Below are 12,078 nucleotides of genomic sequence, written 5' to 3'. Positions count from 1 at the left end.
TGTTGGCCCTGTGTGCCTCGGTCGTATGCAGTCCTGATTGAGGCGCTCACCTGCACGGCGCCAAACAGGCATACGACCATCATTGGCACCAAGGCAGAAGTGACTCTCATCGCTGAAGACGACACGTCTCCATTCGTCCCTCCATTCACGCCTGTCGCGACACCACTGGAGGCGGGCTGCACGATGTTGGGGCGTGAGCGGAAGACGGCCTAACGGTGTGCGGGACCGTAGCCCAGCTTCATGGAGACGGTTGCGAATGGTCCTCGCCGATACCCCAGGAGCAACAGTGTCCCTAATTTGCTGGGAAGTGGCGGTGCGGTCCCCTACGGCACTGCGTAGGATCCTACGGTCTTCACGTGCATCCGTGCGTCGCTGCGGTCCGGTCCTAGGTCGACGGGCACGTGCACCTTCCGCCGACCACTGGCGACAACATCGATGTACTGTGGAGACCTCACGCCCCACGTGTTGAGCAATTCGGCGGTACGTCCACCCGGCCTCCCCCATGCCCACTATACGCCCTCGCTCAAAGTCCGTCAACTGCACATACGGTTCACGTCCACGCTGTCGCGGCATGCTACCAGTGTTAAAGACTGCGATGGAACTCCGTATGCCACGGCAAACTGGCTGACACTGACGGCGGCGGTGCACAAATGCTGCGCAGCTAGCGCCATTCGACGGCCAACACCGCGGTTCCTGGTGTGTCCGCTGTGCCGTGCGTGTGATCATTGCTTGTACAGCCCTCTCGCAGTGTCCGGAGCAAGTATGGTGGGTCTGACACACCGGTGTCAATGTGTTCTTTTTTCCATTTCCAGGAGTGTAGATCATCGTAGCATGGAAGGGCAGCTCGTTGAAGTCCGATACGTAAGAGAGCTGTACGAGCCCACAGTGTGACTAAAATACACACATGTTCAGAAAAACAGAACACTTTGAAAGACTAGTAATAGGAAGTTCGTACTCACAGGACATGTACATTAGTATGTTCTGAAGAAATGATGAGCATATGTCACCTCGTCCTGTAGTAGGACGGGATCCACCATGGGCATTGATAAGTTGTTCCATGCGTGGTGGCATCCACGTATATAAGGCGAAATGGCGTCCTGTAGCATAGCCATACATGCTGCGTTCACCTGGTTTCAAAGTTTTTCTGTCATGGTTGGCATTGGGTCTGAGATTGCTGTACCCATCGATTCAGCATATCCCACAAATTTTCGACTGGAGACAAATCTGTTGATCTGGTAATATGGTTGACAAGGGCAAACGGCTAACATCCCGTGACATCAAGAAGGCGCGTGTTCGTGTAGTAACATGTAACCGTGCATTGTCGTGCTGAAAAATGGCACCTTGGGTGTCGTGCAAAAAGAGTACGGCTACTGGACGCAATGAAACATCCCTTTAGAAAAATTGTAAATGACTGTGCTTAAACTGACATACAATATTTTTAGCACAACGCAATCTGACTTTCAAAAATTCCTACAAAATAATGGCCCTGACTTATAATAACCTATACCTTTCATGAATCACTTACCTCACAAAAATCTTCGTTACTCAAACTACTGCAAAACAGCGTGCGCCAATACTGTCAGCTAAATAGAAGATTCTAACTACTGATAGGCGTAGTTAGCAAATGAAATATTTTGATAGAGAACAAACAATGTATTTACCTTAATAGTGTTCAAAATATATATATCTCAGTTCATGATATCCAGTATTACAAATTTACTCTTTCTGGCGGACACACGGCCAGATCCCTTAATAGTGTTCAAAATATATATATCTCAGTTCATGATATCCAGTATTACAAATTTACTCTTTCTGGCGGACACACGGCCAGATCGTCCGCGCTTAAAATTCTGCCATCTCTCTCCCCACATCCACCACTGCTGGCGGTTCACCTCCCAACTGCGCAGCGCTACGCGCTGTTCACATCCAACTTCCCAACATTGCAATAGCAAATATTCCAACAATGCAAACCAGTCACAGACTTGACTCAGCACAGTCAGTGATTTTTATACAGAGCGCTACGTGGTGTTACCAACATAAAAACCTGAACAGCCTACTTACAGCAGGATGTCATTCACGGAGGTCACGCTGGTCACAGTGCCCTGGACACGCACCGGCTATGATTTGTGTTTGTACCCAATAGCACCCCACACCATGAGGCCTTCAGTTGGTTCACATGGCTCTGAACACTATGGGACTTAACATCTGTGGTCATCAGTCCCCTAGAACTTAGAACTACTTAAACCTAACTAACCTAAGGACATCACACACATCCATGCCCGAGGCAGGATTCGAACCTGCGACCGTAGCAGTCCCGCGGTTCCGGACTGAGCGCCTGAACCGCTAGACCACCGCAGCCGGCTCCTTCAGTTGGTGCCGTATGTCTTGTGCAAATGCAGTCACTGTGATGCCACTCCCCTTGTCTGCTGCGAACCAAAATGCGGCCATCATTTTCAAACAAGCAGAACCTGGATTCGTCTGAAAAGACTATCTGATGCCATTCCTCTCCCCAGTGACAGCCGTCTAGCATGTTCCTGCACATTCGTTAAAGATAGGTGGAGAAGTGGACGACACTCACGTAACCAAGGCCATAATAAGCGGTGACCGACTGTCATCCCTGATATTGTACGTTGTGTTACGCTGTTCCACTGTAGCGCTGTAGCAGAGGAGGACGCTGATCTGTCCTGCAGTGCTATTCGGATGAGGTGTCAATCTTCTCGGGGAGGGCTGGGTGGTGCGAACTGACTGATCTCGTCGTGTTTTACGCCCTTCCGTTGTACTGCCAAAACCCTTCGTCCCACAAGAGCAGCAATTTCTTGGGCGGATGCATCACATTCTCTCATACCAATAATGCACCCTCTTTGAAACTCACTGATCTGATGGTATGGTTCGCACGTACGTCTGCGAGGCATCCTGCATATCTGCTCAAGCCACACTGATCGACTACCTTCGGCTTATAGCCATAACGATACCCATGGGTACATTTTACCAATAGGTGGTGTTGCGACGCGATATCGATGTTGACCTTGAACCCTCAGGCCAAAGTGGTTCAAATGCTAATCATTTCTGCAAAAAAAAAGTAGTGTACATGCTCTGTGAGTATGAACTTTCTTCCTCTAGTTTTTGTACGTCCATTCTTGTGACTGGAGGTCTGGGGGACTTCGGCCATTCATTTATGTAAGAAACTGAAACACCTACAGCCGTCCTTATGATGTCATTTATTGTATGGCTACTAGTTTCAGCGTTTCAGTGCACCATTTTCAGACCTTAGTTGGTGCTGAAGGGGGTTAACACCATTCGTATACATGATGCAATAGTGACCTACATCTATAACTAGTTTTTGCTGACTACCTGTAGCCAAAATGTTCTCTCTCCAGCCATCAGCTATCAACTGACTCTCTAGTTCTTCAAGGTTTTCTTTTTTTTCTGAATATGAGTGTGTGTTTAGTTTGCTGACAGTTTTAGATCCTTGATGCCATTGTCCATTGATGAGCAAAAGGATTATGATGAGCTGCTTAACAGCATGTTGGTCTGTTTTCGGGATGAAATACAGCAGTTCTTCTGCATGATGGGTTCGACAAGTACCTGGTAGATTTACGAAACTGTGTGTGAGCCGTTGTCGGCTCGCGTTAATGCCGTTTTTCCTTTGGGCATTTTTTCACCATCGACTGGCGTCTTATTCCTCCCTGAGTTCCTATCTGAACGAGTCGCTCACTTAGCTCCGTCAGTGGCAGCAGCAGCGTTTATCGATACTGGTACTGCTGAAACTTCTTTGGTATGGCGGTTATATTTCCGTGCCATGGTGTGTGTGGCAGTTGGTCGAGCACGGAGCAGCAGTCGGGGACGGAGCAGCGGCCGGGGACGAAGTAGCGTCGGGCACGGAGCCCCAGTGAGGTGCGGACAGCCATTACTTGCTGACCGCTGACGACACACATGGACTGTCCGACTGAAGAAGACTGGAGCGGGAATGACCGTTGGTTGGCCGTTCGGTTGGTCGTCTCATCGGCTGATGTGTGTTTGATCTTTTGACCAGTTTCCAGGTGTGGGCAGTTGATCGATTGCGGCAGAACAGAGAGGAAGTCTCTGTGGCGTGTGATCAGGCCGGGACTGCTGGTGGCGTGCACGGGCGGTCTGAGTTGTGTGGCACTAGCTGCGAGAACTGCTAAGTTCGTCGCCCACCACAACTGCACACTGGAGTTGAGTTATCGGTCAACCTGTCATCAAAGCTCAACTGTTGTGACATCTCTTCATTGATTGCTAGTTGTTGCATCCTGGGCTGTCCACGCAATCAGCAACATGATGGTGTGTTGGAGTAGGTAAAATTTTGCAGCCGTCTCCCTGTATGGTGTTTAACCTTCGAAATGATTATAATTTATTAGTTGAGTGCACCAGCGGTATCTTCTTCCTTGTGGCCATTGACGTTCCGGTTGCCTGCCCTGGTCGTTAGCGTACTTTGGTTGCAGTGTGTTTTCCTCCCCGTGTTTATGCTGTCCGGCACGGCATGTAGTTCGACAGCTTGGTGTTGTTCTCCTCTTCTCTTTGAGTGTTTATTGTGCCTTGACTGTGTTTTATACGCCAATTATTAAGACATAATCCTGCTGCGATCTTCGTCTTAGCTGGTACTTTGGTTGTCATGCTGTTGGTCGGGTGGAACGAAATCGATTAGGTGGTTGGTTGGTTCGTCAGCCGTCTGTACGTCGTGATGCAACCTAATTGTTTAGTGTTACGCTTAGCTGTCTGTCTCACCTAAAGTGTGATTGGAGTTTCCTCCCCTGGCCAACCCTTGGAACACTTCTGAGCGCCACTGTTTGTTGTTTGTGACTGTCATTTTATTTGGTCGCAGGTACTTTGCCAGGCCTTCAGCCGTGTATTAATATTGTTTGTTTTATGTTTAGTATATAACCTTCAGCCGAACTTCATAACAACTTTAAGATTAGGCCTCCAGCCGTGTTTCATTTAAAATTCTTGTTGCCCTTTATTTAGGCCTTCAGCCGAGTTTGTTTCAGAATATGTGGCTTTAATATGTAAATCCTTGTCTGTAAGGTTTTTTTCTAATTCTTGAAACAGCCTTCAGCTGTGTTCTGTAAATTTTTATCTTATGGTTTTATTTATTTATTCTTGAGTAATTGTTTGGGGCTTGAGCTGATAAGATACTTCAAGTTTTCTTAAGGTGTTTTTCTGTTGTACTGGGTAAAAGCTTATCCTTAAAGTCTCTCTTTTATTATTTAAAGAAATTTTTTTTAATTGGGCTTTCAGCCGAAGAATTAACTTGAATTTTCCTTAATATGGCCTTTAGCTGGAATTTGTAAATGCTTGGCTTTTAATGAATTCCTTAGCTGATCTGAAATATTATTTCGGTCTTTAGCCAAGGAGATATTGTAATTTTATTTAAGTAAGGCCTTCAGCTGTTACTTTAAATCCTGGTGTTTTAAAAGCAATCATTAAAACTTATACTGGAGAAGTTACTTGGGCCATCAGCCGTGAATTGATCTTGTTATTTTAAGGAGAAATTGGTTTGAGCAATGAAGTTGTGTGTGTTCCTGTATAACTAACAGTAATTGGCCTTGGCCCTTTCCACAACCCGATCTGCTCTGTCCTGCAAAACCAGATTTCAATGTGGCACCAGGCGCTATCCACAGGTTGCACAATTCCTGTGGCTGTGACATCTCAGATTTGTTCCATAGGCTTCAGATCAGGCGAATCTGGTGGCCAAGAAGTCAGTGAGAGTTCACTACCGTGCTCCGCAAACCGCTGTAGCACAAGTCTGGCCTTGTGACACGGGCAGTTATCCTGCTGGAAGATGCAGTCGCCATCAGGGAAGACACCAAGCTTGAATGGATACAGATGGCCTGCAATAACGCCCACATAGTCCTCAGCTGTCATGGTATCGTCGATTACTCCCACTGGTTTCATGGAAGCCCAGGTGAATGGCCCCCATAGCATTATATGGCCCCCCACCAGCATGGTGCATTTTAGGCAACCGTTCGCCAGCATGACAGTATATCCTGACGCGACCATCGACCTGGTGTGACGAGGAATGTGATTCATTAGGACAGGTGACGTATTTAGATTGGTACATGATCCAGTATTGATGGTGCCATGCTCAAAGCAATCGTATTTGACGAGTCGTTGGGTCAACATGAGAATGTGTCGAGGTCATCTGATATGGATCTCATGGTTGCCAATGTGCAGTCAACTGTGTGCTCCCGAACACTTGTACTTGCACCAGCATTGTGCCCTACCGTCATATCTGCCACAAATCTCCACCTGTCCTGGTTTAGAATGTGTATAAGACTTCGATCTCCACGTTCTTTGATGACCTTGTCGCCTACTCGTTGTGTCAACGTCCTTCAACCACCTTCCGTAGATTCTCATCTGCTATAGATGCCTACGATTGCTCAGATCGACGAAATGTTACCGCTCTAAGTCCACTCCGTGTGTTCGCTTACTCACTTACTTTGCGCACCATTCATTTCTAGTGGTCAAATAGATCATCTGGACACAGTTGCATACTGTCTGGATCGACACAGTCCTCCCTGTTGCCTCAAAAAATGTAGTATGCATTTCTGTTGCATTATCCTCAGGGTACATCCACTATCTGATCGAATTATCCGGACACTTATTAGTGGACATTAACATGACATGCGTCCACTTTTCGCCTTTACGGCGGCTTCAACCTCGCTGAGGACGCTTACAGTCAGGTGTCTGAATGTCTGAGTAGGAACAGTAGCCTATAATTCCTCAGGAGCTGAGGCCGGATAAGGTAGTGGCTTGAACACTGGAGTACGGAGCAAAGTCGAAATTTTAGCTTATCCCAAAGGTGTTCCACTGGATGCAGATCGGTAATATGAGCAGGCCAGTCCATTTTAGGAATTTTATTGTTCATAAATCATTGCCTCACAGAAGCTTCTTTATTGTAAGCTACATTCATGCTTATAGAAACGGTCATTGTCTCCGAATTGTTTCTATGCTATGTGCAGTAGACAATGATGTGAAATGTGTCCATACCTGTCCACATTTAGTGTTTTCTTTGGCGCAATAATGGAACCGCACCCTAACCACTAAAAACACCTCCATAACAACCACCCCCGTGTCCGCCACTATAGCTCAGTGGACAGCACACTGGCTCGTCATGCCGGGGGCCCGGGTTCGATTCCCTGCTGGGTTGGAAATTTTGTCAGCTCAAGGACTGGTTGTTTCTGTCGTCTTCATCATCATCATTTCATCCTCATCGACGCGCAAGTCCCCGAACTGGCGTCACCTCAAAAGACTGGCACCAGGCGATCAGGCCTACCTGCCGGTAGTCTCTCGCCACATGACATTTCATTTTGCCTCCTCCGTGCTTCACTGTTGGCGCTACAAATGATAGCAGATAATGTTCTCCAGGCATTCGCCAAACTCAAACCCTTCCATTGGATTACCACAGGGTGTAGCTTGATTCTCACCCCAAATCATGCACTGCCCAATCGCATCGGTCTGAACGCCGTCTCAAGCATCACATAGTGTTGACTACAGAAATGTGTTGCTCATGAGGAGCTGCTCGACTGTTGTATCCAGTTTTTTTAATTCCCCAAAGCACAGTCATTGTGCTACCTGGACTGCTTGTACCACTTTGGAACTCACTACTGATTCGACAAATTTTAACAACCACCTTCCGCAATGCTCGACAGTACCTGTCCATCAGTACCTGAGGTGTGCCTGGTCTTGGTTTAGCTGTTTTTGTTCCTTCACATTTCCACTTCACCAACGTCCAACCTGGACGGCTTCAAAAGGGTTGAAATGTGTCTATTGGATTTGTTACTCAGTTGGTACCCACTCTGCCTGGACATAAGTCTTTAATGTGCAGGCAGTATCTCCACTACGAGATCTAGAGTCCACCTGACCTAGTACACAGTACTGCCACCATAGGGTGCTGTCATCCCTCCTGTGATGTAATCCAAGATTGTGGTCTGGAGGGTGAAAATGGCGCGAAAATGACTCAGCCTGCGCTGGGCTGCTGGAGAGAGTAAGGAAGGAGTATACGTTATTTATTTTGGAACAATTTATTTAGGGATGGAGTATATTTATCACACTGACAAAGAACACATGCGCTGACATCCTTGACGATGCACCCCTCTGGTCTGGATGCATACGTTGATTCAGTTGGAAAGGTATCAGAGTCGTTGTATCCTCTCCTGAGCCAAGCTGGTCCTCAACTGTTTTCACTGGTTCTTGATATCCTGTATGCTGCCACTGAGATGGTTTCTGCATGCAAGTTGGTCCCACACATGATCTGTTGGAGACAGACCTAGGGATCTAGCTGTCTGCAGGAGTAGCTCACGCGGGCAGGTCATAGACACACGTGCCATTTCCCAACTCAGGATGTCCATGCTGAACCGCTGTGAGTTCCCTCAATCAGTAACAGCCATGAACTGAAGCCATAACTGATGGCCCCCTACACTGTAAAGCCAGGATTAACACCTCTATGCCTCTCCAAAACACTGGAGTGATATGATCTCCCCGGGTCACCACCATGCCGACATTGATCATCTGCGAGAGTGTAGAATCCTGATTTGTCTCTGGGCACAATGCGACAGCGGTCGTACACCACTCCAGACGCAGCCATTTGTGTTGTAGTGTCAACGGCAGCCTACACATGTGATGGTAATTCCCTAGTTTGTCTGCTGCTAGTCCCCGACTGGTACAGACGCCAAATAATGTTGCAGGGAGCCCATCAACTATTCTGGGAAGGTAGGCGCAGATGTAAAGAGGTTGCGATGTGCTAGGTGGACAATACGACGATCATATCTTGTGGTGGTCAGAAGTGGTCCACCGAAATCTTGACGATGAGAATGCCTGCCCTCACGATTCCCTGCAGTCGAACACCTTGCCACTGGCACTTCTGAACACTCCAGAATGGATATTGTATGATTCGATCATCCAGTCAAATGGAGACCACTACGAGTGGCCATCAAATGTCTTGCTGAGAACTATGTCTCACACGATGACGCGGTATCTCCATGTCCTTCACAGTCATGCTGTTCGCGCTTGGTAACAATACTAAAGACTAACAGACTCTGGTGGCCACTCTACCTGTTGCAGAGAATTGCAACTCTAATCATTCACATACCCACTGATGGTGTGTATGTATACGAAGCTATATTGACATCGGACAGTGTTTCCAGGACGCTTTACTTCCTTGGCAGGAAGTGTATACCAAATGCCACCTGAAATCATTGAACACTGCATTAAATTGGGCTTCATTGTCTGCTTTCCTCTGGACCTCATGGACGTACATAGTAAATTGAGGCCGGCCACTGTGGTCAAGCAGTTCTAGGCGCTTCAGTCCGGAACCACGTGGCTGCTACGGTCGCAGGTTCGAGTCCTGCCACGATCATGGATGTGTGTGATGTCCTTAGGTTAGTTAGGTTTAAGTAGTTCTAAGTCTAGGGAACTGATGACCTCAGATGTTAAGTCCCATAGTGCTTAGAGCCATTTGAACCATTTTTGAGAAAACTGAGTTTCACATTTTACTTAAGGTGAAAGTTTCGTACTGGAATCGTCGGGTCTGGCTGTTTAGCGGTAAAGTGCGCGCCTGGAAACACAAAACGTCGCGGGATCGAATGTCTGTTGGACGATAAAATATTTCAGTTTGCGTTTAATGCGGTCTTCACTCAACAATGTCAGTATTCGCCAGGAATGACATGTGATTCGGACTCCACGTCGCTTAACTGTAGGTCTCCTTCCCCAGTATGTTTACTGGAGCATATGGACACGAAACGCCGAAGCGATGTCCAATTGACATACTTCCGCCAGGCCTTTGGGCCTCACGGAATTACTGTTGTATGAGGGTGGTTTGATAAGTCTGGTTTTGCAAACAAGTCACCTTACTTCTCGACATAGCCTCCTTTGAGGGATATACACCTGGTCCAGCGCTCCTCTAACATTTTCATCGCAGCGGAAAAATAGGTTATGTCCAACTCTGAAAAATACTCGTTGACTGCAGCTATCACTTCCTCATTTGATGAAAATTTCTTCCCAGCAAGTCAAAGTTTCACTTTAGGGAATAGGAAGAAGTCACTTGGCGCTAAGTCTGGTGAATAGGGTGAATGAGGAACTGATTGAAAGCCCTTTTCATGCTCTTTCGCCATTGGTATGACTGATGTGTGAAATGGTGCATTATCCTGGTGAAAGAACACTTTTTTGCATGCCAACCTTGATCCTTCTTCAGCCAATGTTTCAGTAATGAAGCATATGGTTCTATCATTTTTCCAAGTAATCTATGAGGATTACACCTTGGCAATCCCAAAAAACAGTGGCCATCACCTTACCAGTTGACAAAATGGTCATGGACTTCTTCGGTGCATTTGCACCAATGCTTGTCAATTGTTTGCAATTTTCAATCTGGTGTGTAATGATCAACATCCAGGTTTCATCAACAGTCACAAATCTGCGCAAAAAGTCTTGTGGATTGCGATTAAACATCGCCAGAGATCGTGTTGGAACATTGTGCCGGATGTGTTTTTCATCGACTGTGAGGAATCGCAGCACCTGCTTCGCACACAGATTTTTCATAACCAACTCTCTGTGCAGAATATTGTGCATTCTCTCAATTGAGATGCCTACAGTTTCAGCAATCACACGAATTTTTATTTGGCGCTCTTGCATTAACACATCATGGATTTTGTGGATGGTTTCCTTTGTGGTGACTTCAATTGGACGGCCAGAGTGCGCTTATGTTAGATGTTTGCCCAATCACTTTTAAATTCATTAATCCAAAAGCAATGATGGTCTTCAATGATGGTGCAAAGTCCACGTAAACTTCATCCAATCCTGTTTTGAATTGTGTTGTACTCCAACCCTTCAAATAAAAATGTTTAATGACAACACGAAACTCTGTTTTCTCCATTTTCAGTCGCAGTCGGCACACTGACCAATTCAGAGGGTTGTCAATAATGAAATCTAGGCTACAGATTGTCGAAATTGCTTATACGTTCCTTGGAATAAGCAAGCTTATCAATCATGAAGGGCAACAAAAATGTTCTCCTAGAAACGTACTACACTTATCGAATAACGCTCATACTGGAATTAACAGGCCGAAGGTTTGGTATGTTAGAATCTCTCTAAGTGTATGATGTCCGCCGAAGGCAAATATTTCAGCTGTGGTTGCCGACCGACATAAGACATTAGTGCAGCATAACGAACAATGTAGTTTCAATCTGGGTATTCACGTAAATATTGGCAGAATACACGTGGAAGCGTCAATCGAGCAACTGTGAACGACTGCACAATTTTCGAAATAAAATGTCCAACCTATATTGCAAGTGTTATCGAATACTCACTTTATCTATCTCTCATGAACAACATTGTTTCCCTACGTTCTGTACAAGAAACGTCAGCGGGTCTGCATATCCACAAACTATTCAATGGACCATATATTTGCTGCAGCATTCACAGTGCCTATTGCGTGACATTTGTCCTGCCAGTGTACTGCAACTAAATCCATTGGTCTGCGAGAATAGCAGAGGTATTCACAAAGAAACATATACAATACAATGACATTTACTAGCGTTTTATGAATTCAGCTTCGAGAAAATGCACATCAATAATATTTTTTGACAGTACGAAGTAGACAAGTGCGACAGTGTGTCGTAACGTTTTCAAATGCAGATTTCTGTTTTGTATTATCCTCGACATATACTCCTATAACATACATTAATTTTATGGTAGAAAAAAATACAGGGTGCGGCAGAAGCGACTAAGCAGTTTTAAGGAGCAATAAAAAGCAAATCGGGGTGTATAGAGAAAAAATGGTCCTATTTTCTAAATTAATACAATATACCACTTTACATTCATTTAGTTTTGAAAATAATGTCCTCAAGATGGCGGCCGTTAGCATCAATATATTGTTGTAGACGATCTTCAAGTTTCGTGCAGCTCTTGCACACATATCGCGGGGTATGGCATTCACTTTGTCAATAATCCGCTCTTTTAACTCTGGTAGGGTGTGAGGGAGGCTTTTTAAAACCTTTTCTTCAGATATCCCCAAAGAAAGCAGTCACAAATGCTCAAATCTGGTGCCCGCACAGACCACGCGAC

At 46.0% G+C, this 12,078-nt stretch overlaps 1 protein-coding gene across 3 annotated transcripts in view; it reads right to left on the bottom strand.

The window, feature by feature from the left end:
- LOC126094631 (glycine receptor subunit alpha-3) overlaps window positions 1-12,078 on the bottom strand; it is a 611,226-nt gene that overhangs the window by 151,102 nt on the left and 448,046 nt on the right. The window lies entirely within an intron of this gene.

Source organism: Schistocerca cancellata, chromosome 8 (genome assembly GCF_023864275.1).
Source record: "Schistocerca cancellata isolate TAMUIC-IGC-003103 chromosome 8, iqSchCanc2.1, whole genome shotgun sequence".
Classification (NCBI taxonomy): domain Eukaryota; kingdom Metazoa; phylum Arthropoda; class Insecta; order Orthoptera; family Acrididae; genus Schistocerca; species Schistocerca cancellata.
This window is presented reverse-complemented; position numbering and strand designations above follow the sequence as displayed.